The sequence below is a fragment of the Callospermophilus lateralis genome, chromosome 1 (assembly GCF_048772815.1).
Source record: "Callospermophilus lateralis isolate mCalLat2 chromosome 1, mCalLat2.hap1, whole genome shotgun sequence".
NCBI classification, from domain to species: Eukaryota; Metazoa; Chordata; class Mammalia; order Rodentia; family Sciuridae; genus Callospermophilus; species Callospermophilus lateralis.
This window is the reverse complement of record NC_135305.1, coordinates 165,019,503-165,046,862: the sequence shown is the minus strand read 5'-3', so window position 1 is coordinate 165,046,862 and position 27,360 is coordinate 165,019,503. Positions and strand designations below refer to the sequence as shown.

Below are 27,360 nucleotides of genomic sequence, written 5' to 3'. Positions count from 1 at the left end.
ATACCCTCAAACCTCTAATTTAGAAGGCCAAACACAGTAGTCATTTTTATGTGACATTTATATGTATTTTGAAACTATATGGCAATACTACAAACCAATGCATCATAACATGAACCAAATCTGAATCCATATGTATGTCAATTTTTTATATTTGAGCCATAAAAAAGCCTACATAAAAGCAATCATGAAAAATATAGTGGTGAAACTATGCAATCTAAACTTAGAATTTGGAACTAGTGGCACAGTTCACTGGTAGAGTGTGTGTGCAGAATATGCAATGTACTTGGTTCCAACCTTAACAACACAATAAAAGGGGAAATGATGTTGAAGATAATGCAGAAATCTAAAATTCTGGACTATCTCTCCATCTATAAATATAGTTAATATAAAGCTACTCATGAGTGTTTCTTTGACAAACTTATAAATAAGTAAAGAGACTTAGTTAGATATATTTGACAATTTAGAAAATAGTTACCTTCCATCAGCAGAAAAAAATGGGGTACAATGTCATTAGTCCTGTCTCGAGCAAAGTACCACATTTGGAACCAAATCCCTATGGCCTAACATCACCCACAGTAAACAAAAATGTGGGAGAAGTGATACACAAGTATCTAGATTTTTAGGGACCATGAAAGTCTTTGCAAGTGTTCCATCAGCTGGGATCAAGGCAGAGAAATAGTCAAATATCAAGGCTTTCAGTTTATCTGAAGAAGACATTTGCCAGCATATTTTCCCAGCTGCTGTTGCTGGCAAATGAGCTTCTCACTAGCTTGTAGTATGGGTGTAATAGACAGAAATACAGTAAACCACTAATATACTGAGTGAGATGTTACCAATTCCTGAGTACTGCCCCACATCTGCTCACCCCAGTAATAAGGCCAGAACTACCAATTGCTCCTAGAAGGAGTTTCTGCACTGAGCATCTCAACTATAACATATTTTTGTTCAAGTTACTATCTCCTGAAGTTCCAAGCTCTGGAAGCAAAGGTGACTTAGCGTGTGCAGATCTCCTCAGATTGCAAACAATGTGCTTTTCCAAAACTTTTATGAACTATGATACCCAACAGTGTTTCAGAAAAAAGATTAGAAACCACAGATCCCTGTTTATTCCAACAGATGTTTACATAACATTCCTACACTGGCTCCTTCATATAAACTTGCCTCTCAGATTTAATGCATTAGTCAAATAGATTTCCTGCAGACTGTGCAGTGCTTTTAGAATGCCTATTATAAAAAATTGAGAGCAAGGTCGGGTGGCACATGCCTGTAATCCCAGAGGCTTAGAACTGTGTTTTAAAAGACAGGCTCAAAACCTTAGCAAGTCTCTAAACAACTTAGTGAGATCCTATCTGAAAATAAAACATATAAAAAACTGGGGATGTGGCTCAGTGGTGAATACCACTGAGTTCATTTCCCAGTATCAATCCAACTAAAGCAATTAATATTTGAAAGATAATAGGAAATTATCTGAGTATATATATATATGAAAAACTGTAGGTAACATTATAAAATTAATAAATATATTTTGGAAAAAAAAAAGTGTTAAGGGTTTTCAAACTCAAAATAAAAATGACATATAATCCCCTAATAATAAGTCTGTACATGCCTGTGTTCCCAGTGGCTTAGAAGGAGGAGACAGCAGAATCTTAAAACTTCAAGACAAGTCTCAGCAAATTGGCAAGGTCCTAAAGAAATCAGTGAGACCTTCCCTGTCTCATAAAAAGAGTATGTATGCAGCTGGGGTGTAGCACAGTGGTAAAGTGCACATGGGTTCATCTCTAGTACCTAAGTAAATAAAAATAGATAAATAATAATTCTGGATAAGAAAAAAGTCATAAAATCCAGTAATATTATTTCTGGCTATAAATCTAAATGAATTGGAAAACTTTTGTCAAAAAAATTACTGCACTTCCATTTTCACTGTAGCTTTATTCACAGTATCTAATAAAAGAAAAAAAAAAAATAAACTGCCAGGTGGCAGTGGTGGCAGACGCCTGGAATCTCAGGGGCTAAGGAAGCTGAGGCAGGAGGAGGAATTCAAGGCCAGCCTAAGCTTCTAAGCAACTAAGTGAGATCTGTCTCTAAATAAAATACAAAATAAGGCTGGGGATGTGGCTAAGTGACCAAGTACCCCTGAGTTCAATTCCTGGTACCCTCCACCGCAATGAACTGCATTTTAAAAAATACTTTCTTAATTACAGAAGAACACAATATCTTTATTTTATTTATTTATTTTTATGCACTGCCTCCCCCAAACTGAGCCTAGTGCCTCACATTTAAGAGGCAAGTGCTCTGCCACTGAGCTATAATCCCAGTTAAACTACATTTTAGATGAAAGTTATATCAGAAGATTCCTTCCACCTGCAGAGCAAACAACTGTTCCCCTTACATGCTACGCACTAAGAGTTCAACTGTTCCCTAAGAGGCAAGGCTCAGATACTGATATTTTCTAAATATTCCAAGAAACTTTGATATCTGTGGGCACTTTGTGTCAGACTGTTCTGTGGAGACAAGTGCATGGAGTCTGCATACATGGCATATGTTAAGGGCACCTGAGTGGCAGGCCACTCCCCTCATGCTAGGGGTGTGAGCGGCAAACTGCTTACCCTGTAGGCACAGTCCTGGACGTGAGGCCATATGTTGTAGTCCTGGTGCTTGCTCCATGGCCCACTCCTCAATTTGTCACTAGCTACTGTCTGAATGAATATATATATATATGTGTGTGTATATGTGTGCGTGTGTGTGTGTGTGTGTGTGTGTGTGTATATAAACTTCACAATAAAGTCAGACCTGCTTCCAGACTGGTCTTTGGAGGTCTTGAGTAACAATTCTGCAGTCAAACTCCCCTCTACCCTGTTCTATGGACCTCCTCTCTGGATGAGAGAGAGAGTCCACATACTATTCTAAAAGTGAGGACTGGGTAATATGGAGGTTGGAATGAGAACACAACACACAGCAAATTCTTCAATGAAGAATCTTAACTCAGACATTGTGATAACTGAAACCAGAGTTGGATATAAAACTAGATTTTCTGCTTTACTGACTTCTGGGTTATTGACTTAATCCAAACAGATATTGGAAAAATGTTAAGACTACTGGTTAAAATCTATGTAAAACAAGTATTAAGACTGTACCAAGTTATTCAGTGGCTTTTGACATTCAGATTCACTATGTACTTTAGCCCTTGTGATTGAACTTCCATTAACTAATTAATGTCCAGTCTCTTTTTTTTTCCCCCTGCCACATCAGGACAAAGAAGTTTGCTAGAATGACTGGAATGTTTCTGTGGGTCATTTGAATAAAGTGGTCTTATATATGGGAAAAAACCACAAAAAACAAATCAACAATAACAAAAAAAAAAAAACTCAATTAAGGACCAATTACATTTAAAAAAAATCTTTAATTGGGAGACATTATACTACTTTATTTAGAAGACAGTCCTTTTTGTAAATGCCACCTAATTATTCCCTGCTTTCTTCTCATGTGAAAGACTCACAAAAATAAGACTCACAAAACTAAACCAAAGTCTTTTAAAACTGCACTCCAGTTCTTGGAGAAAAAAAAAAAAATTGCAATTATGTATCTGTTTGAAATGAAACATGAGGAAATAGTAATTGATGATGTTGAAACTGGAGTTTTGAGATAAAATCAAATTCCCCACTTTGCTAATTTTCTCTTGTCTCACAAATTTTGAAGAATAAAATTTAAGGACACTCAGGGAAGGTAAGAGTGAACATAATAGAATTTATTTAAGCAAGGGGAGCTAGAACTCTGACCATGTGGGAGAGGGCATGATAGCAAAAAAACACATTTTGGTGTGCCAGCTTCTGGGTTTATATATGGTTTGTAGAGCATAAAGCAAAATCTATTTAAAATAAGTATTGAGGGCTGAAGTTGTGGAGTGCTTGCCTGGCATATGTGAGGACTTGGGTTGAATCCTCAGCACTGTATATGAATAAATAAAAGATCTACTGACAACTAAAATATATTTTTTTAAAAAAATAAGTTTTAAGAAGGCATCCTGGGTACCATCTGGGTTCACTTTCATCTTTTCGGTATCCCAACCTCCTTCCTGTAACTTTCATCTGGGTTCACCTTTGGAAAAATAATTTGGTTGAAGGTGTTCCCAAAATTTAACCTCAAGGTTTTTTACATTTGAAATAAGCCTTAATTATGCTTATTAACATATAAATCCGTTAGCCTTCAGGTGTGGTTGAAAGCTGTCCATTATACTGCTGTCTGGTCATTTTACTATCCTATTTTATCCTCATTCAAAGTGAGCAGGGGACCCTGACTTTGGGAATATAAACAGAGAGCTGGAAATTTAGGGATTTACACTCAGAACTATGGAGAGCTAAGCTGGATTTCTGGATCTCAGGTATCAATTCAAATTTGAGATACTGCTTATCCTACATTTAAAAATCTCAGGAGGCATGAGGATGGCAAGTTCAAAGCTAGCCTCAGCAACTTAGTGGGGTCCAAAGCAACTCAGGTAGACCCTGGCTCTAAAAAAAAATAAAATAAAATATTATATATATATATATATATGCACGTATATATACGAATGAATGAGCTAGGGATGTAGATTAGTAAATAAACACACCTGGATTGAATTGCTGGTACAAAACCAAACAAAACAAATAAACAAAAAACCTGAGCAAGAGCTAGAACAGGGGTTCCTAAAAAACACAGCTTCTTTCATGCAGGAACATAACTAATGGAGCTGGGAATCTCTCCTGAAAATTACCCAGTCTTCACCACACAATCAGGGGACATGGTGAGCTAATGGCACATGGATGCCCACAAAGGGCTTCAGGAAGGGGGTGAAAAAAACATACAATGATGGAACAGAATGTCCAGGGTCTCATTTGCTGATCTAAGTTCCACTAGACTATTCAGAAAAGACTGAAGCCTGAGCTTCCATAGAGGGGTCCTCTGGTCAGCAGACTCTGGAGAGACATATGAGGAGTCCCTGGTCACCAGTTACAGTTCCTGCCACTGCCTGTCACACTGGCTTCAAACAGTCTCCCTAACAGAGTCTCAAGATAAGAACATACACTTACCACTTCCTGGCTTTCAGGGTGCTGAGTGTTCTCCCTATAGTTTTTTCAGCTCCTATGTAGCACAAAAATCTGGGGCTCTTGATGAAGGACTGGAAGCCTAGAAACAGATTCAAAGAATGGCAGGTTCCAGACACAAAAAGGAACAGAAGATTATAAAAGCCTGCCCTCATCATTGGCTGTGTGTGGAGTGGAGCATTCACCTAAGAGACTGATTAGAAATGGCTTCAGGAACTGCCTCCCCAAAACTGAGCCTACTGGGCCTACTCTTTGAGCATCAGTAGATTGCATCCAACCCAGAAATAAATAAGGTCAGAAAGACAGGTTCTTGGCTGCTTGCTCCCTTTTTGTTGACAAAAGACTGGGGATCAGACCTATAGACACTCACTATAGAGCCCCAGGACCACAGATACATAGATGAATGGATGGATAGATGGATGGATGGATAGATAGATAGATAGATAGATAGATAGATAGATAAATGAATTCATGGGACAGGGTCTCAAATTCTTCTGCGATGGCTTTTCAAGTAACTGATATTAAAGGCATGCTCCACAGCCCTGGAATTTGTTGTTGTTGTTTTAGTTGCTGTAAACTACAGCAAGTGTCTCAGAATGAAGTTATTTTATGACAGTTTCCTCCCAACACTGGGATCTAGCCCAGACAGAAGTGCATTTACATTTAGCACTGTAGATAAGGTTAAATCAAATTGCTATATGTTTGTGCGTGTGTATGTTTGTATGTATGTATATATACATATACATACACACACACACACACACACACACACACATATATATATGGACACAAATCTTTATTTTATTTTTTTTATGTGGTGCTGAGAATCGAACAAAGTGCCTCACATGTGCTAGGCGAGCACTCTACCACTGAACCAGAACCCCAGCCCATGTGTACACTTTTATTAAAAAAAAAAAAAAAGATATAACAATTACTTTAATATTTTATTTAACATTTTTGTTCCCTGGTGTTATGAGAAAAAACTTGAGGTTTTAACTCAAAAGCAATTCCTTGAGGCCGCAATATCCCCAGCCCCACACAAAAAATAAGGCACAAGTAAGATTTTAAAGTTACTAGTATTAACATTCAAAATGAAAAAGAAATGGAATGTGCCCGGTCTTTAGATCTGTCAGTAGCCCAGACTCTATAGAGTATAAAAACATAAAGAAGAACTTATTTGCAATTTTGCCTTGAGGCTAATGGCAGGGCTGTGATGTCTCTTTTCTTCTTTGTTATGGGATACTGTGGGAATATCAGAACAAATCACAGGCATTTATGTTTACACATATTTTTTCTATAATTAAATACAGCCCATCAAGAGAGTCAACTTTAAATTTAAAGAAAAATTAAATCACTATAAATAAGACACCAGCTGTTCTCCATATGACTTCTGTGGAACATGTGATCAAATTCTGGCATCCAGACTATAGTGAGTGGATTAGTTATTGGTTACTGGATAACAAGTCATTCCAAATCTTATTAGTTCACTTGACCCCTGAGCCACATTCCCAGTCCTATTTTATATTTTATTTAAAGAAAGACTCTAAGTTGCTTAGCACCTTGCCCTTGTTGAAGCTGGCTTTGAACTCATAATCCTCTTGCCTCAGCCTCCCAAAACACTGGGATTATAGGAGTGCACCACTGCTCTCTACTTTGTTCATTTTTAATGCCAGCATTTCCCTCTTTGCCTTATCAACTAACTATTTTTTTCCATGCTACCTTTCAAATGGAACCAGTATTTCTAATCTAATTTTTCTCCAAGAACTAAATGACAGTTTAAAATTTTTGTTTTCTCTTTGTATTTCATATGAGAGGAAAACAGACAAGTGTAACTTGACAATTTGAAAAATAACAACAATATATCTCTCTCTCCTGCTTTTGTCTTCCCAGGCACAGACACCTTATCATAATGTCCAATTTGAAAGTCCTCCTTGAAAACTTTACTGTGTGATGTGTCCTCATTATAACCTCCCATATTTGCCTAGTTCTGGGTTTCATAACCGCCTGATACAAGGTGTGAACAGATACCATGTCTAAAGTCTGCTGGAGTTTCTAGTGAATATTCTTCTCTGGGTCTGTTCCTTCCGGAGTACAGTATGAAGTATGGAGTGAAGGCATTCAGGAGGTCTCTGGAAGCACTTCAACTGGCACAGAACTTTTAGTGAGGGCTTAAAGCCCTCTGGGGAACTGAGGTAGTGTGGAGACCACCTCTCCCACTTAAAATGCAGATATTTTTCAATCAAAAAATAAAGTTTTCAAACTTACTGCTCAGAGTGGCAGGGAATGAGTTCATTAGAATTTTTGTGAAAGAGGGAAAAGGGGACAATCTGAAGGGAGAGTGAATCCTCTCTGAGAAGAACAGCATGGCTATCTTGCACTATAGTTTTATTGGGGATCTAAGAAAAAATTCCAAACAGTCCTGCCCAGGTACACTTCTTGACTTGGACTGACAGCAGGATAAAATCAAACTCTCAAGTATCCACTGCCATGACTACTTTAGGTTAATTAGGCTCATGCTCACCTTTTCTAATTGGTTTCTTAACCATAAACTCTTGTGAATTTTATGGTTAATATGGAATATCCTTATTCTGAGTTTTGGAATTTGGTCTGTAACAGTATCACAAAAGTCTCACCTTCAGGGTAACTTGGATTCCTCTTTTTGAACATTTTTGGATATTTTTTTGAAACTGCATTTCTCCAGTAGATAACAGTTTGTTAAGAAATGTGACATATCTTATCAGACAGTACGCCAGACAAGGTGCAGGTAAATTGCTTTTAGGAATAGAAAGCATGATAAGCATACCCTTGAAAATAGTGGTATTAATATAGGCTGTGTCCACACCAAGGCAGGCAGCAATCATGCACAGTCCCAGTAAGCAGATGACTGATACCTATGTGGTCAAGAAAAATTATGCTGCCGATAGGGCAACCAAAAGAACCAGAAAGAAAACAAGACAAGACAAAACTGTTTATCAGAGCCTTGACTATCTCAGCTTGAATCAAAGCAATTATAAACCTTTTCATACTGAGGACGATAAAAGAGGCAAATCATGGAGTTTTGACTTCTGGGATAACACTACCAAGTGCAGATAGAAATCACATGGACTCATTCTTCTGCCCGAAACATTTATGTGGTCTTGATGAAACACTTCCATGAGAGTGTTCACCATGTGAAAGGTGCATTGGTAAATTTCACCAAGCTCCCCTTGTGAGGGCCAGGCCTCAAATGCACTACTCAGCAAGTGATTCAGAACTGCTATTTACACTCAAAACAATCCAAATATTAAAAGGCAGTCTACCATAAAAAAAGATTTAATATGTAAAAATAAAGCTTTTTGATGTTAGATGACTGGATTTTACTCAAATGCCCTGAGTCATATAAATCTGCAGATATTTTCTTGTACTGACAGACACCTTCTCTGTGTACATCAAGCTTATTCACCAGAATGAAAAAGACTTCAGAAATAACCAGAGTCCTCTTGAAGGAACAGATCCCAAGATATGGGCTCACCTCTTCAAGGCAAAAAGCCAATGAATTCTTCCACTACAGAAATGGCCCATGAATTATAAGACAAAATAAAAACTCAAAACTATGTTTTGGTGGCCAAAGTTAAAGAGAAGAGAAAATGGACCCCCCAAAACCCTGATGTACAAGGAAGTAGAAAGTAAAATGTATAGAAATATATAGAGAGAAATTTATAGAAATGTGTGTGTGTGTGTGTGTGTGTGTGTGTGTGTGTATCCCCCCACCAGTACTGGGAATTAAACCCAGGACTTTATGTATCATAGACAAAGACTCTGCTACTGAGCTGCATCTCCAGCTCTTCATATATTTTTGAAATATCCATAATTTCATCCAATTGGAAGCCCAGAATTTTTTTAAAATCTTACATATTAGTCCACTAATTAAAATAACAATAACAATAGTGAAAGATCAGCAGAGTAGAGGAAGTGAATCAGGAAAATGGATAAGGAGAGGGAAAGAAAATGATGAAAAAGAAGATTAAAGTATTTCTACATATGTAGAAATAGTGCTTAATATATCTGACTATTGTATATTTTTATAATGCTCCAATAAAAGTCTTAAATAATTAGGTAGTGAAAAAATAAAAGGGCACATATTGCATCTTGTGATTGTACTGTATAACTTCTAAATTAACTTTATGTTTTTAATTGATTTTATTATTTTTTTAAATACACGACAACAGTGGAATTCATTACAATCCTTATTACACATATAGAGCACAATTTTTCATATCTCTGTATATAAAGTTTGTTCAGGACAATTTATGCCATTATACATGTACTTTTATATATATATGTGTATTAAGAATTGTAATTCTAAATTAATTTTATTATCTGCTGAACTGTAGCTATTAACAAAGCTTCACTGAGATAACCAAAATGTAACTCAAATAATTTCTACATTGGCATGTCCCACTAAAAATACATAGTAATGATATTACTAGAAACAGGGAGAGCAAGAAATGAAGGAAAAGGGAAAGTACTAGGGACCAAATTGAAGCAAATTATATTCCATGCTTATATAACTATATAAAAATGAACCATAAAATGTATACATCAAATGAGCTAATAAAAGTTAATAAATAAAATTACTAATATAATTTATTTATTGTATATACATCATTTTGCCTATAACCTCAATATAATAGCATTAGCATTATACCCATTGTACCCATTGCCCTAAAATAGCCCATAGAAGCATAAATGAATTAACACAATGAGTAACAAATTATAATTAAAGATTTTGGTGGTTATAAACTGGCAGTTAAAATGGGAATTCAGAGACTCTCAGCTGAAATAGATAACATGGCCTTCAATATAATTTGAAATTATACTTTCAAGAATTGAATCCTATTATGTAAGACCTAATTAAAAAAGGAGTGATTACTACCACCCTACCTCTGTTTGACATCCCAATTTTACCTATTCACAAACCTGGGAGTGAAAATGCTATTGCATGTAAGATCATAATTGTAACATTCTATCTTATCCATTAGGATACTCCATACACAATACCTATTAAAATACTGATCCCTTTTATAAATGAGTATATATTTTTTCTGTATCAAATTTGGTTAAAATGTTTCATTCAGTGCATATTTCAACAAACTCAGCTTGCCTTTACCTCAAAAAGATATAATCTGCCTCTTATGGGGTATACTCAATAGTTTTGCACACACAAAATTATTCTTGCCACACTCATAAATATCATGTAAACCTAAAAGCCTTTAGGTTTTTAGGGATAAGGTGGAAATCTGTGCCTCAAAATTGAAGCAAATTATATCCCATGCTTATATAACTATAAACAAAAAAGTTTGTTTGTGGTGCTGGGGATTGAACCAGGGCCTTATGCATTCGAGGCAAGCACTCTATCAACCGAGCTATATCCCCTGCCCTATTTACAAGTTTTAATTTCACTGATGCTGCATTTTAAAAATCTTACATATAGCCTGCTCAAACCAAAAGAATTTTTAGAATCTATTAAGATTAAAAACAATATACACTGCCCATTGTGACTTCAGGAAATTGTTCATTTTAGAGGCTCTGGAACAATCCTTTCTGTCTTCTTGGAAACTCTGGACAAATGATGATGTACATAAGTTTCTTAAGAGATGACAAACACAAAACACATATGCAGAGGGAAGGAAGAGATGGAAAAGGAAAGTACTGGGTTCTGAGTTCCAGCAAATGATATCCATAAATGTTAAAATACACCGGAGATTATATATAAAATTATGTATAACTTCATTCAGGCCATAGTGAGGCCTAAGGATGCTTCTCTGCTCAGAGAAGAGAAGTCTCTCAAGTAGGATCAGTGAACATTGTTTTTTTTTTTTGTTTGTTTTTTGTTTTTTTTTTTTGGTACTGGGATTGAACTCGGAAGTGCTTAACACTGAGCAACATCTTCAGCCTTTTTTCATATTTTATTAGAGACAGGATCTTGCTGAGTTGCTGAGGGCATCATTAAGTTGCTTTGAATTACTTTGAACTCGAGATCCTCCTTCATCAGCCTCCTGAGCTGATGGGATGATAGGTATGTGCCACTATGCCTGGCTAATGAATACTTTTTTTAATGCAACTATGAACCTAGCTCTGGGAATTCAGAGATGAACAAGACATAACCCCACAATTCATACTGTGTGTAGTTATTAAGTTAACTGACAACACACTATTCCTTTTGGGAATGAGGAAACTCAGTGGGAGACCACAGAACATCCTCGACACTTTGTTTCTCTCCACCCTGAACAGGGTCCAGTCCTCATTTCTCCTTTTCTGTTTTGAGTTTCATTTATTTTGTTGTCTTAGAATGATTATTTTGAAAAACTTCTTGTTGTGCTTTATTTTTTTTTAGATGTAAATGATCAGAATACCTTTATTTATTTTTATATGTGGTACTGAGGGTCAAACACAGTGCCTCACAAATGCTAGGCAAGTGCTTTACCACTGAGCCACAACCCCAGCCCACCTCATTCTGCTTTCTTTTTTTTTTTTTTTTTTAAGTTGTAAATGGACACAATACCTTTATTTATTTATACGTGGTGCTGAGGATCAAACCCAGTGCCTCACACATGGTAGGTGAGTGCTGTACCTCCGAGCCACAACCCCAGACCCTCATTCTCCTTTTTGGCCTGTGAAGATTTTCTAGCTTACTATTCATAATAGATATATGTGTGTGTACATATATAATATTAAAGTTTATACTATTTTATATTAACATATTCTGACTTAATGAATTGTAAGATAATGAATTACCTGAAATAAGTATTAATTTATAATGTGGAAATAACTGCATCCACATTAATTTATAAGGCTCTTTTTATGTTATTCTCTCAATTTTTATAAAGAGAATGTTAAAAAAAAAAAAACCTGTTTTGCCTATACCTGGGTAGCTTATGACAAAATTATCAATGACACTGACACAGGCAAGCTTTTTCTCTTCAAACTTTGATATCAATACTGGGAGTTGAATATAATAAGCAAAGAGTTCACCAATGACTCAACAAACTTGTATGTCATCCATGGCTGAGAGAAGTAACAGTGGCCTTTTGTGATGATAACCACACAATTAGATTTCTGAGAGTTATACAGCAGTTGCACTATTTAAAAATCACTCATATCACCTCTATCTTTAAAAAAACATTAATTTTTCTTCTTCATTTTTAATGTATATCCACATTAAAGCACAAATTTGGTGGTTACACCCATCTTTAGACACAATATTTTTTGCTTTTATACCTAACTTTATTTTATGCATATTTTAGCATGACAGTCTTCAAACTTTCACAAAACTGTACTTTCTGGTGGCTAGCTGACTGATAAGTAAATGTACTCTGAGTTCTTGGAGAGTATGAGAGTGCAAGACATCTTGCAAGGTGCTCAGAACATAAAACCTCAAGAAACTTAAAAAGTTAATGAGGCATCAAATCAACAGAGAGAGACAACAAATATGATAGAAGAATGTGGGCGAAAGAGGGATGCACTAAGAAAGGAACAACCTTTATAACCAGAAATAATCATATTGAACATATACTGGAATGCATCATTGAGTGCATCAGTCAATGCAGTAAACCCTTTATATATCCCCATTTAATTTCTATCCTATATAATATATATTATTATCATCCCCACTGTACCAACAAGGAAACTGAGTCTCAAAGAAGTTAAGTGACTTATCCAAGACCACAGTGCTATTAAAGGGAAGAATAGAAATTCAAACTCAGATCTGTCTGCCTCCAGAGCCCAAACCACCAAAAACAGGGTATACAGTGTTCTTCCTCATTAATTTTTAATTCACCCATGTTTTACCACATTCCAAGGCCAATGAATGACATCTCCTTTAGGTTTGGCACTCACCTCTCAGATCAGCTCTTTCTTCACTGCCTGCTTTCGTGTAATGGGGAGATCAGAAATCACTGACACTCTCTTTTCCCATATCCTCTGAAATTTGTTGAGGGCCACAACCAAGTTAAGATGGCGCCTGGCAGTTTGCAGGAGGAGTGGTTTGTGAGCCAACGCCACGGAGCCATTAAGATGGTGGAGATTCCTTATTGGCTGACTGCTGTATCAAGATGATACTAATTGAATCAAGCTGTGTGTAATCAGTTAGGTATATATACCTCTGCTGTCTCGAAATAAAGCGGCTCTCTCGCTACCTTGAGTGCCTGCTCAGTTCCCACTGAGTTTCCCTGCAATAAAGCAGTTCCCGCATCAACCTTCAAGTTGCTTGTCACCTCCCGGCTATTTCACCCAGCCAGACTGTGGCAGAAACTGAGTTTATATTTCCTATGAGTTCTATAGTATTAATTCCTTCATTTAGGACTTTGATCCATTTTCAGCTTGTGAATATGGATTGAAATGAAGTTCCAAATTAATTATTTGCATGTAGATATCTAATATTCCAGCACCACTTGTTCAAGTACTATTTATTCAAATTAGTTTACAAATGGGCTTATTTGTAGACTCTCAGCTCTATTCCATCATTCCACATTTTTATCCTTCTGCCAGTCTTGATTAATAGCAAGTTTGGAAGCATGAGTCCTCCAAGTTATTTTTTTTCTCTTCCCATTCAAGATTGTTTAGGGTTATTTTGGGGCCCTTATGATTTCATGTGAATTTTAAAATCAGACTGTCAATTCCCAAAAAGAATTTTGCATTGGAATTTTAGATCAATATTGAAATGATGACATCTTAACAATCTTTGACTTCCCAATCCATGAATATTAGATTTTTCACATTTGTTCAGATCTTTATTTTTTTTTGAGAGAGAGAGAGAGAGAGAGAGAGAGAGAGAGAGAGAGAGAATGAATCATTTTTGTAGATGGACACAACACAATGCCTTTATTTTTATGTGGTGCTGAGATCAAACCCAGGTCCCGCCTGTGCTAGGCAAGCACTCTACTGCTGAGCCATAATCTCAGTCCCAGATCTTTAATTTTTAAAAAATGTTTCATAATTTTCATCATGTAACTTTTTCACTTGTTTAGTTAAATTTACTCTTAAACATTTTATTGTATTTTTAGGTGGACGTCACTCTATGTTATTAGGCTGGTCTTGAACTCATGGGCTCAAGAGATTCTCCCATATTAACCTCTCAAATAGCTGGAACTATAGAATGTGCTGCAATGAGCAAGTAATATTTTATTGTTTTGATATTACTGTAAACACAATTTTATTTCGGAAAACACTTGGACACTCTTGCTAGAAATATAAACTAGTACAGACACCATGATAGGGCGAGGGGGCTGGGATTGTGGCTCAGTGGTAGAGCACTTGCCTAGCTTGTGTGAGTCACTGGGTTCAATTCTCAATACCACATATAGATAAGTTAATAAATAAAAGTCTGTCAATGATTTTTTTAAAAATTCAAAAAAGAACAATAAAAAACAATATATTTTTTTAAAGAATTATAAGTAGAAATACCATATGACTCAGATATTTTTCTAAGAATATGCCTTAATTATTCAGGGTCCTTAAGAAAAACAGAATTGATAGAATACACAGATGCATATAGAAGGGGACTTATTAAATCGACTCACATGATCATGGGATGAATAGTCCCCAAAACCGTTGGCTGGGAAAATAGGGAAACTCAAAACAACCATAACCAAGAACCAGGAAGCCTCATAAATCAAGGAATTCAATGAAGCAGCTATGGTAAAAGACTGAAGGCTTCAAAGACCACTGGAGAAGCAATGGTATATGTCCATATTCAAAGACTGAAGAATCTGATGGCAAATGTCCACAGGTGACACCATCAGAGAAAAGGAACTCATTCAAGGAGCCTGGAGCACAAGTCAGTATCAGCTTTCCCTTCTGCATTTTTTCAAATCAAATCTATTGGATGGTCCTGTGTACAATCATGACAGCTCTTCCCTACTGCTTTATGACCCAACCTCTGGAAAGACACTCAGAAACACCAAGAGGTATTGCATACCAATTTTCTAGGCATACCTCAATCCATTCAGATTGACCACCCAAAGTAACCATTATAATAATGACAGAAAATAAAATCCACTTTTAGGAATATCTGCACTCCCATGTTAACTGCAACACTATCCTCCATAATAGCCATTTCATGAAAACATAAATGTCCATCAAAAAAAAAAACGGATATAAAAAACTAAATTCATATATAAAATCCATATGTACACATTTGTTATATATAAGTATAGACATATTTGCATAAATACATACAAATATATAAACAGATTTTTTTGTTTATTTTTAAAAATTATCTTAAGAAAGGATCATTTATGTTGAAGAGGTTGTAACTATGAAGCTGAGGCAGCCACCATACCTAGATTTTAAAAGAAAGATGCTGTAGGTGTAAGTGCTGGCAGATTTTCAAGGCCAGGCTCAGTAGTTTAGCAAGCTGTCTTAAAAATGAAAACTACCAAGGATATACCTCAGTGAAAAAGCAATCCTGGATTCAAACCCCCAAAATTTTATTTATTTATTTATTTTTTTATTGCCATTTACAATAACATGGATGAAGCTGGAGAACTTCATGTTAAGTGAAATTATCAAAGACACAGAAAGAAATACATTGTATACTCTGTGTGTGGAACCCAACCCCCAACCAAAAAGATAGATGAATGCATAGAAAGAGAATGGTATGTATTAAAGGACTATAGTTAATAGTATTGCCTCACATCCCGAAAATACCAAAGACAACATAATTTTAGATGTGAAGTAATTATTTGAGATGATGGACTTTATTAACACATCAAAAGTACATATTAATGGGATTCAGTGTGATATCTTCATTCTTACATTTGCAGGTATTAATAATGTCTATATGCCCTTATTCCATCCTTGATGCCCCAGCACCCTCCCAAGCCATAGTAATCAATATTCTATTTTCACATAAATCTTATTTTAGTTATTATATATAAGAGATGAGGGCTGGGAATATAGCTCAGTTGGTAGAGTGTTTGCCTCGCAGGCACAAGACCCTGGGTTCAATCCCCGGCACCACACACACAAAAAAAAGAGGTGATATGTTTCTTTCTGTGTCATTTTTTACTTAGCATCACATCATCCAATTTCATCTATTTTCCTTAACATTAAAAGGATTTTACTTCTATTCATGTCTGGGTAATACAACCAGTACCACTGACATACACAGTATGAATATATAATATACTTTTTCATTATTAAGTTGCTCTGCTATATCACTGATATTTCTCTTTATATGTAATATTAAGCACAGTTATACAACTTAAATTTATACAACAAAGGAACGAAGCAACAGCAATAAAATATAAGAAACTGTCCTTTGGCCCAATTTTGTCAAACTGAAAAGAAGCAATCGAAAGTATGGGAAAAAAAATACATGTCTCTTTTAAATTTATTAGTAAACAACAAGATAAAAATGTTAATCCTCTTTGTACCTGTAACACACTAAACTAATTTTGCAGTGTTCAGTACATTATATTACATTACACAGAAAGAAACTGCTTTTGTGAAAATAATGAAATAAAACATCAGTGTGATAGGAAATGTGTCATTCATACTCTTTCTGCACATGTATACATTCAAAATTCCAATTATTTGGCCCAATACTCCCAAGTTCATGTCATCCATCAAAATATTTATAATTAATATCTTCAGTTATTTGTGTGTGAGAGAGAGAGAGAGAGGGCGGGGGAGATGCAAAGACAAAGATGGTCCTGAACTTTGTGATCCATTCTGATTTCTACCACAGGCTAGGCAAAGAGTTCTGCCCATGGTGAACAGCAGAGTACCACTAACACACACATTTCTCTTCAAGCAAGGTGATGTAAGTGAGGTGAAAGGGGTGTGATGTTTGTGGGTATGTGGATGGGGTGGGAGAGTGAGTACAACTGACCAAGTTCTATCCATGATCATCTTTTAAAAATGTATCAACTGTATTGTTTACATTCTTATATATGTTCTGTGGCTTCTACAATTAAATCTCAGGGACTCTATTCTTCATAACCCGGTAGCTCAGCACTGTTTCTTAGAGTACTCTTCCAGACACTTTGAAATACTGGTTCCCCTTCCTCACAGCCCTTGATCTTTCTCAAACAATTCTGAAGTGTCTGTGGAAACTTTAAATGTTGTGTAAGGGGAAGAGGGTGAATTAATACTTAGTATTCCTGTTCCAAAGATGTGGAAAGCCATATTCTCTCTCTGTGACCTCCATTTTCTGCCATAAAAATGGCAAAAGAACTACCTAAATTTTATTCTGAGCCAATGTGTTATAATTTTAAAGTCAAGAACAAAATCCCTGCCATGTTTGTGGCACACATACATAATCCCAGTTACTTGGGAGGCTGAGTCTGAAGGATCACAATTTAGAGTCCCTTCTCAGTAACTTAGCAAGACCCTACCTCAAAATAAAATAATAAGTGATGGTGATATAGTTCACGAGTAAAGATTACTTAAGACCACTCCTTAGTACCACAGAAATAAAACACAAGTTCTGTTCTTTTTCTATAAATTTAAAACCCTCAAAAAGAAGGAAGGGACTTAGGAATGATACTAGATCTTCTAAAAACAAGCCATATATTCTATATTTTAATGTTAAAGTTTTCACAACTTTCTAAAAAACATTCCTAAGTATTTTTCTTTTGTCATAATTGTCACTAGAATTGTTTTTAATTTCCAATTTGAATATTTATTTTCTTTTGTACATAAACAACTGATAAATCTTGAATATTGTTAGTTTTCTGAGCACACACCTGTAATCCCAGCAGCTTACAAGGCTGAGGCAGGAGGATCATGAGTTGGAGGCCAGCCTTCAGAAATAGCAAGGGGCTAAGCAACTCGGTCAGACCCTCTCTCTACATAAAATACAAATGAGGGCTGGGAATGGGGCTTGGTGGTCAAGGGCCCCTGAGTTTAATCCCCAGGACCAAAAGAAAAAAAAAAACTAAAAAATTACTTTTGTCATTTTAAGTCAGTGTGTCTCCAAAGTTGAAAGTCAAAGATGTTTTAGTTAACATTTTTAGTAAAGTGTTTATAGTGCAGAATATATGAAGTGTTATTCATTTTTTAGGGGGAAGAAAGACATGCCAACAGAGTACAGCACAGATGAGAAGTTTCAAAAATAGATTTCACAAAGGAGAACATATTCAAATGACAAATAAATATATATGTGACTAACGGCCACAGAGATGATAATTGATAGGAATTACCAAGCCTGCCATGGCAAGGTAAAAGGTAAAGCCACCTGGAACATGGTGTGGTGCTATCTATTCACGAGTACACTATGAACCATTAATTCTACCCCTAAAGAGAAGTGGGAAACAAGATTCTGGGACAATGCTCTAACTGCCCCTATCACTGCTGCCTTTATCACTGGGAAAGGTCCCTCCAACTGCCACCATACTCTGAAGTGCAGGACCTTTCAGTCTGGACACTGGGACCCAGTTTTCACACCTGTCCCAACTTTGTCCCAGTACCATCTCAGAGAAGACCAGGAGGCAGTGAGACCACATTTAGTGCCAATACTCTGAAAAATAAAAAGAAGAAAGAGAAGTATAAGGCAAGCTGGAAAGAGCAAAATAAAGACGTGGAAGAGGAGGATGAGAGAGGGCTGAGGGGGAAAAAGAACTTGCTAAGGATGGAGAGTGAATAAACAGGATGCAGAAGATGAGGAAGAAGATAAAGTGAACCCCAATTGGAAGAAGACAGAAATTGGGGTGACAGAAGGAAAATCTTTCCAATGAACTTGGGATGGGATGTCACTTGGGAAGTGAGAGTGGGAGGGAAAAACTAGGGTGTGAACCTTTTACCTGCTTGTAGCCTGGAGAACTGCACCAAGGATGTCACTCTCTTTTTTCACCCCTGCCTTCATATTTTCACCTCTCCAGATGCTAACACTCCCCCCTCACTGTGCCATTGTTACACCTTCTTTTCTGCTTCATCTGAGCTTACTACTGGTCCCCATTTGCCCCCTCCTCTTCATTTCTCTTTTCTTCCCTCCTCCCTCTTGCACTCTGGTAACCTCTCTTAGCAGCCCCCAGCCTCACATCCTGCCTCAGCCCTCTCCTTCATCTCTGGATTTGCCTCACATCCCCTCCAATCAGAGAGAAGCAGGCTGGGGTTGGGTCAATGTTGGCACCACGACCCTCAGTTGCTCCTTGTCCTCCCTTTTTTGGATTAATGAGTAAAGAGGGAATCACACTTCTGTTTTTTTATAAGTTTGCTCATTTTTTTTAATGCTTTAAAGTATTAGATAGAAAAAAAATACTTACCATTGGGGATCATGGAGGAGTAATAAGAGGAAGAGGGCATGAAGGGGTTATTGGAGTACCATTAATGTTCTTTTTCTTGTAAGCAATAGAACATGGAATTTTTTTTTTAATGATAATTCAAGAATCTATATAATTTCAATATCCTCTTCTTTTGTGCTAAGTAAGATCAAGTTTATTATGTAAAAGGTTGTGGGGAAGAGCAGAAAAAAAAAAGAATGTAAAAGGGAACTAGGTAACAGTTTGCAGTAATGGATATGATAATTTTTTGATTGTAGTATTGGTTTCTTGGATATGTACATAAGCTAAAAGATAGATATATTCCTAAGATGTATACAGGTTAATGTGTGTCTATCAAACCTCCATAAATGTAAAAAAGGGAGATGCATCTAAAGGTGAGGTTAAAAAGAAAACATGCAGTCTTAGATCAGTAAGCCATAATAGTTTGGAAAAAAAGTATACTTTATAAAAATAAGACTAGAGAAAAAAAATCCTAAGAAAAAGAGAAAATTTAACAAATATTGAAAACAAACATACCACAAAAACGAATCACCAATGTCAATGCTGGTGCTTTTAAAAAGCAAATAAAATTGAAAGAAAACTGGTAAACTTGACAAGTAAAAATCATGTCCATTATATACTATATAATGACATATATATGTATGTATACAATGATGTCTCCCTTGATGGGAATACATTATAGAAAATTCACTCTAAGATAATTCCGTCATTTTCCAAACAACTGAGTATAATGATAAAAATCTAGATGGCACAGACTACTACATGGCTAGGCTATTTGCTATAGGCTTTGTTGTAAATGAAGTCTACCACTGACCAAAACACCATAATACCAACATAACTGATGTTATGGTTTGTAACAATCAGTGTCATACTCACAATGAAATGCATAAACTGTGGAACTCACTCAAGAAAAAACACTTAATAAGTCCATCCCTTGCTATTTAGACAATAATAAATAAATGATAGAGATTGCAATGCAGAGAAGAAAAATGGCTTTCTTTCCAAAGAAAGATTTCAGGATAAAGGGAAATTTGTGTGATAATAAAAATGCTATGGTACTCTTCACTCAAACCATATAACACCTCATTTTCACATACTAAATACTGAATATAAAAATAATGAATAAATAATACTAAAATATAAAATAAAACATAAAGCATTCAAATGTTGATGTAAGAAAGGGTGAGTCAGGGTGCATGTGGTGGTGCACACCTGAAATATCTAATAGTCTGGAGTCTGAGGCAGGAGGAGCACAATTTTGAGACTAATCCTATCAACTGAGCAAAACTGTCTCAAATAACTTTTAATTGAGAGGCTGAGGCAGGAGGATTGTGAGTTCAAAGGCAGCCTCAGCAATGGCACGGTGTTAAGTAACTCAATAAGACCCTGTCTCTAAATACAAAAATGGGGCTGGTGGTGTGGCTCTGTGGTTAAGCGCCCCGAAGTTCAATCCCTTGTAAAAAAAATAAATAAATAAAAATAATAATAATAATAAATAACATTTAAAAAAGGGTGAAGATATAGCTAAGCAATAGGACATCCTGCTTTCAATTCCCAGAATCACAAAAGGGAAAAAGAACAAAAAATTATACAGTTATTTATTTTCAAAGTTACACAAAATATTTTTAAATTAATGAATTACATAGTATTAAAATGAAAATTCTGTTGATCCAATACCATTAAAGGGTGCAAAATGAAGTGAAAGAGCAAAAGTAACTAATTTTCCTCACATATGATCAAACTATCAGTGGGAAAAAATACTACCAGTGGAGGGGGGGGAAAGAATGCAAAGAAAATGCATGCAAGAAAATGAATAGCCAATTTCCATGAGATATCTAAGTGTTAAATAATCATAAAAAACCCAACATAGGTAATGTAAAATAAAATGATATACCCCAAATAAAAGATTATGGATGAACATATGGAATAAATGAATAATCATGAAGGGAAGATGGAGTTTGAGTTGTTGCTATCCACGTGTGCAAACTGTTTTGCTATTGAAGATATCTGATATATCCACACCAGAAATAAACTAAAACTATAGCACATGTATATATAAGAATACAGCAGTATTTCTTGATTAAAGAGAATGAACATTAGAAATTGATAAATAATAAACTGTGGGAAATAATGGTTTCTAGAAGAAGTCACATTTTTTTCATATTAAATCTAGTGGAAAAAAATAGTATAAAGCACCATGTAACTTTTTATATGTGTCACATGAATGTTACATGACATTTATAAGGTTATAAGTGACATGTTATATGCTATGTTACTTATAAGGTAAGCATATTTTAAAAGAAAACCTTTAGAATTTGAGAAAATAAAAATACATAGAAGCACAGAGCCTCAGTTACACACCCCATTTGTAGATGACAAAACCTGTCATTATAAAGATGACCATTTCCCCCAGGTTATTCTATAATAATACCTCATAAAAATTTCAACATGCTTTACTTTAAATTGAATAAGAGACAAAATGAAAAAGTTCTAAAATTCTGCTGGAAGGTTAAATATATAAGAAATTAGCCCTGAACTCTGAACATAAGAGAAAAAGCAGCAGCTCTCATTACCTGACACTAATGTACATTATAAAACTCTAATATTGCAATAATTTGAAGACCAAGAAATTATAATGCAGAAAATTTCATAAACTCATATGTATGTACAAATCATTGTTACTGTTAAGTGCAATAAAAGAGTCTGTACAAATGCAACCATATGACAAAAAAATATTTGATATAAGTGAATGATACAACCCAACAAAAATATAGATGTTAGAACCGGAGGCACAGATCATTGGTAGGGTTTGTGTGCAGATTACGTTTGGTACTAGAATTATACCCCAGCCCCCCAAAAAAGCAGATGTTAAGAGGGATGATTTTCAAAATATAGTAGAAAAGGAGGCTCCTGACTCTCCCTCCATTCATGGATACACCAAATAAACACTTACTCCTGTTTTAAGTCACTCTCAAATAAAGGCATAAATAAATTGAGAGACTTGTGTACATTGGACAACTGAGAAAATATCTACCATCAGATGAGTAGAAAAAGTTGATGGACACCTGGACACTAGTCCTGCCTTAAGAAATGTGCCACACAATTTGGACATTAAATCCTGTCACTCTGAGTAGAGGAAGACTGACTGGGATGATAAATATAACATATTTAATGCTAGATTTCTTATAGGTTGAATCTTAGTTTATCTGGTTCATAGAGAGGAAAGGACTATATATATACAAGTATCAAGACCAGAGGAAAGGAAAATGGTGTCTTTCCATGGCCATGCAAGATCAATGAATGGGCTACATTCCCTGGGACCAGAGCAGAGGAGGACTGAAATCTCAAGGGTCCCACTTCATCCCTGGAATGAATTTGCCAGCATACTCTGCAAAATGCTAATGCTAACAGTTGAGCCTCTATCCTGCCAGTACCAAAGAGTTAATAGGGAAAACACAGTCCACCACTGGCAACCCAAGTGGGAATTCAGCACTGCCTGAGCCCTCTCTCCTATCTCACTTCATTAATAACTCCAATCCTAACCAATTGTTCATACAGGAATTTGCTCTTGCACTGAGAGTTAAAGTTAAAAACTGTAACTTTTTTCATTCAATGCACTATATCCTAAACCTCCACATTTCTGGAGCAATGGCAAATGTGCATGTGCAAATCTCCCTAGATAACAAAGGAAGGGCTTCACATTGATGTATGAGTATTTCCATGGGCTACAATCCCCACCAGGAGTAAAGAAAAAGGGCTAAAAATCACAGATCTCTGTTTCTTTCTTAGAATAGGTTCATACCACCTTCTTCCAGTAAGTACATAGCAGCCTAGATTCTAACAAACTTGCATCAGGAATTTAGTCACCAGCCAAGTATGAGAACTTCTGCATCCTGAGCACAGCTATTAGAATGGCTACTATCAAAGAGTTGAAGGATAACTAGTACTCCAATTATACGGATATGGAAGAAAGAAACACTTTCACACTGGGCTAGAATATAAATTCAATAACAGTCATTTAAAAAAAAATAGCATTAGAGTTCTTTAAAAGCTACACACTATTTCCAATGGAATTGGAATCAGTATGTTAAAAAATGGCTACATTGTCATATTCATTATAGCAGTATTCATAGAAGCCAAGATAAGGAAACAACTGAAGTGCCTTTTGGATTAAGGACACAACAGGAAATTCAGGAGACTCCTTTCAGCAGGAGGCCACTCAGCTACTTCCTTAATAAATTGTACTTCCTAAACTTCGACTGCTGTTTAACAAGATAGGACCCAAATACTGACATTCACTAGTCACTCTAAGAGACCTCAGTTGTACCAGGTGTGGGATCCTCATGTCAGGCAGTTCTGAAACACAGCACCAGGAAAATAACAAAGACATAAATTCCATAAGGGGACTTTCAGCCCAAAGACATCCTGTCAAGGTTTCTGGCCTGGGAGAGACAAAGATAGATTACACATATGCACATTTTTACAAAGGTCAAGTGATTCTTCTCTACTTTTCTCTTATGTGAAATGCTCATAAACAGAAAACAAATCTTTTGCTTTTTATTTTTCTGTGGTACTGGGGATTTAACACAAGACCATGTTAAATATGAGCTATATCCCCAGTCCTTGTTTAAATATTTTGAGACAGGTCTTGCTCACTTGCCCACAGTCTACCTAAAATTTCGAGGTTGTCATTGAAATTACAATCTCCCTGCCTTAACCACCAGTCTATGGAAATATAGGCATGTACTACTGCATATAGCCAGGAAAAAAAAAAAAAAAAATCCCTTAAAAAGGTCCATCCAGTTCTTGGTAAAACAATTAAAAAATACTGTACCCATTTGAAATGTAGCCTGGGGAAAAATAATTGACAGTACTGTGGAGAAAGGAACACTGTAATTGAGAATATGGACAGGAAGCTGGCAGTTTAGGAATGTACTGACAGATGTACAGAGGGTTAGGCTGGGAGACGGGGTTCTGGATTTGATACTTTGCTTCCCATAAATTTAGAATATTCAGGGGAATCCAGGCAGGATGGCACACACCTGTAATTCCAGAAACTCAGGAAACTGAAGAACAAGTTCAAGGCCAGACTCAGCATCTGTCTCAAAATAAAAATAATAATAATGACAAGTAAAAAGGATATAGCTCAGTGATACAGGACCTCTGGGTTTAATCCACAGTACCCCCACCCTCACAAAAAAAAAGAAAGAATAGAAAGCTCAAGAGGAAGGAAGAACTGAGACTCCTGCAGAACCATAGCCCCCCTCATGCAAGAAGACACACATGGAGCTGTGACTGATGATCATCCCACTGCTCAATTCAATTCAATACACATTCTGGGAAGGTGCTGGAATGCAGCACCTTCAGATAGGATTTCTCTGCAGGAATAAGACAGGACTCTCAGGTTCCTCATTGCTGATACATGCCCCACTTGACTGGCCAGTAAGGACTCAGGGCTAACCTGGCCCAGGGAGGACCCAGGCCTGAGATTCAAGGAACTACCAAAGGAATTCCAGTCCACAATCATCAGTTCCCACTATAATCCAGCCAATTTCAAGTAGCAATGCCCCTTGTCTCAGGAAGTCACTGCACACTCACCACTTAATGGTTTTTGAGGTGCCCAGTGTTCTCTCAGCAGATCTTTCAGTACCTGCACAGCAGAGCAAACATGAAAAAGGAACATAAATAAGAAGACTCGAGATGAATAACAATGCTGACAGGCTCAAGAGACAAAAGCCACACCAGATGGTCAAAGCCTGCTCTTAGTCATTGGCCATGTGCTTGATTTGACCTAAGGACTCCTAAGTGGACAGGGCTTATATCTTTACCCTCTCAGGCTGAGCATAGTGAGTCTTATGTTTGAGTTACAGGAGGTGACACCAAATGCTGAAAAGAATGAGGTCAGAATGACCTCTTGGCTGCAGTTCTTTTTTTTTTTTTTTAGGTATTGGGAATTGAAATCCAGAGCCTCAAGATGCAGCTGATTTAAGGCAAGGTTTCCTTGTAGTAGTGGGACCCAGCCCAGTCAAGAGGGCATTTGCATTTAACCTTTCACAGAAGATCGTTTCAATCTGTGGGTATATATGCCCGTATATTATTTATAAATGTAAATAATAAAATGACAATCCTGTAAAATTTCATTTAACTTTCCTGCTCTCTCCTCTTCTGAGGAAACAGACTGAACATTGAACTGGGAAGCAATCCCATAAGGCAGCACTTCCCAATAATAAGAATATGTGAGTCACAAGCCTAATCAAAATTTTTCTAGTATTCACATAAAAAAATAAATTGTAGGACTAGAGTTGTGGCTCAGTGGTAGAGCACTTACCAGCACTGAGTTCAATTCTCAGCACTGCATAAAATAACAAATAAAATAAAGGTCCATTGACAACGTTTAAAAATAATAAATTGTAGAAATTGATTTTAATAACACAACCCAATATATTCATTATGGTAATATTACAGTTATGGAACCAATAAAATATTACTAAAGAAATGTATGTATTTTGGGGACTACATCCTCAAAACTGATATGTCAAACCTCCAGAATATCTCAGTTCACAGAACCATATTTCAGATTTCAGAGCTATAATTCTTCTGACCTCAAGGAGATGAAGGTCCTTACCGCTCCTTTTTATGCTACAGGTGAGGGATTCAATTCCTCAACAATATTTCTCCTCAAGTCCAAAAAAATAGAAGAGACACTGCCCTGGGTGAGAGCAGAAAACATTAACCAGAATATTTCCAAAAGTAGATTTTTTTTCTCACCAAATGTTGGCCATAGTCCCTTCCATTCCAGACATCAGATAGCAAGCAAAAGGTGAAGTTCCAGAAGGTGGGGCCCATGTCTTCAGATCTATCCACAGCCTTGAGTCTATTATTTAAATACATTAAAGGTAAACTCCTTGGGGCTGGAGCTGTGGCTCAGCCGAAGCACTCGCCTAGCACATGCGACCCTAGGTTCAATCCTCAGCACCATATAAAAATAAATAAATAAAATTAAAAAAAAAAAGTATTGTGTCCAACTACATTAGACCTAATGGCCAGTCTGTGACATTCTTTTTTCCTCCAATGACCAAAGCCCCTTCAATTAATAAGCAAGTATCACCAGGTGTGGTGGCATATGCTTGAAACCTCAGTTAACAAGAAAGTTTCTAGAAGTAGACTTTTTTCCTCCAGAGGCTGAGGCAGGAGAAACACAAGTTCAAAGTAAGCCTCAGAAATGCAATGAGGCCCTAAGCAATGTAATTGAGACCCTGTCATTAAATAAAATACAAACAAGGGTTGAGGATGTATCCGAGTGCCGCTGGGTTCATTCGGTGGTACCTCAAAATAAATTAGAAATAGAAATGAATTGTATTTAATTTGAAAGCCCAAATACCTCCACCACATTACATAACTCATATAACTTTTTCTTTTTTAATTTTAGGACTTGGTTAGTGATATATATTCAAAAAAACCAAGATTTCTATGTGTGTGTATGTGTGTGTGCATATATAACGTAATGTGTGTACGTATATAATGTAAAATATCTATCAATCTATGTATATCTTTTACAATATATTTACACTACATATTAAATATATTATTTACACATGTGTGTGTTTATGTTTTTGCTTGCTGTCTGATATCTTTTTTTAATATTTATTTTTTAGTTTTAGGTTGACACAATATCTTTATTTTACATTTATGTGGTGCTGAGGATCGAACCCAATACCTCCTGTGTGCTAGGCGAGCACTCTACCACTGAGTCTCAACCCCAGCCCTGTCTGATATCTTAAGTCTTTTTGTGTATGTGAGTGTGGTGCTAGATATTGAACCCAGGGCCTTCTGCATGTAAGGCAAGCACTCTACCAACTGAGTTATATCTCCAGCCCTGATATCTGGAGTGGAAAAGACCATGGTCAGAATTTGGTGGAAAAAGTCTACTTCTAGAAACTTTCTTGTTAAAAAGTTCCCTACTCTCACTCAGGACAGTGTCTCTACTGTTTTTTGCATCTGAGAAGAAATATTGG

At 36.3% G+C, this 27,360-nt stretch overlaps 1 pseudogene across 1 annotated transcript in view; it reads right to left on the bottom strand.

The window, feature by feature from the left end:
- LOC143408192 (uncharacterized) overlaps positions 1–27,360 on the bottom strand; it is a 57,818-nt pseudogene that overhangs the window by 25,762 nt on the left and 4,696 nt on the right. The window contains exons 2-3 of the transcript XR_013155369.1: positions 24,944–24,995; positions 24,388–24,443 (exon numbers count right to left, since the gene is read on the bottom strand). The product of XR_013155369.1 is annotated as an uncharacterized LOC143408192 (transcript). The remainder of the gene's footprint in view (positions 1–24,387; positions 24,444–24,943; positions 24,996–27,360) is intronic.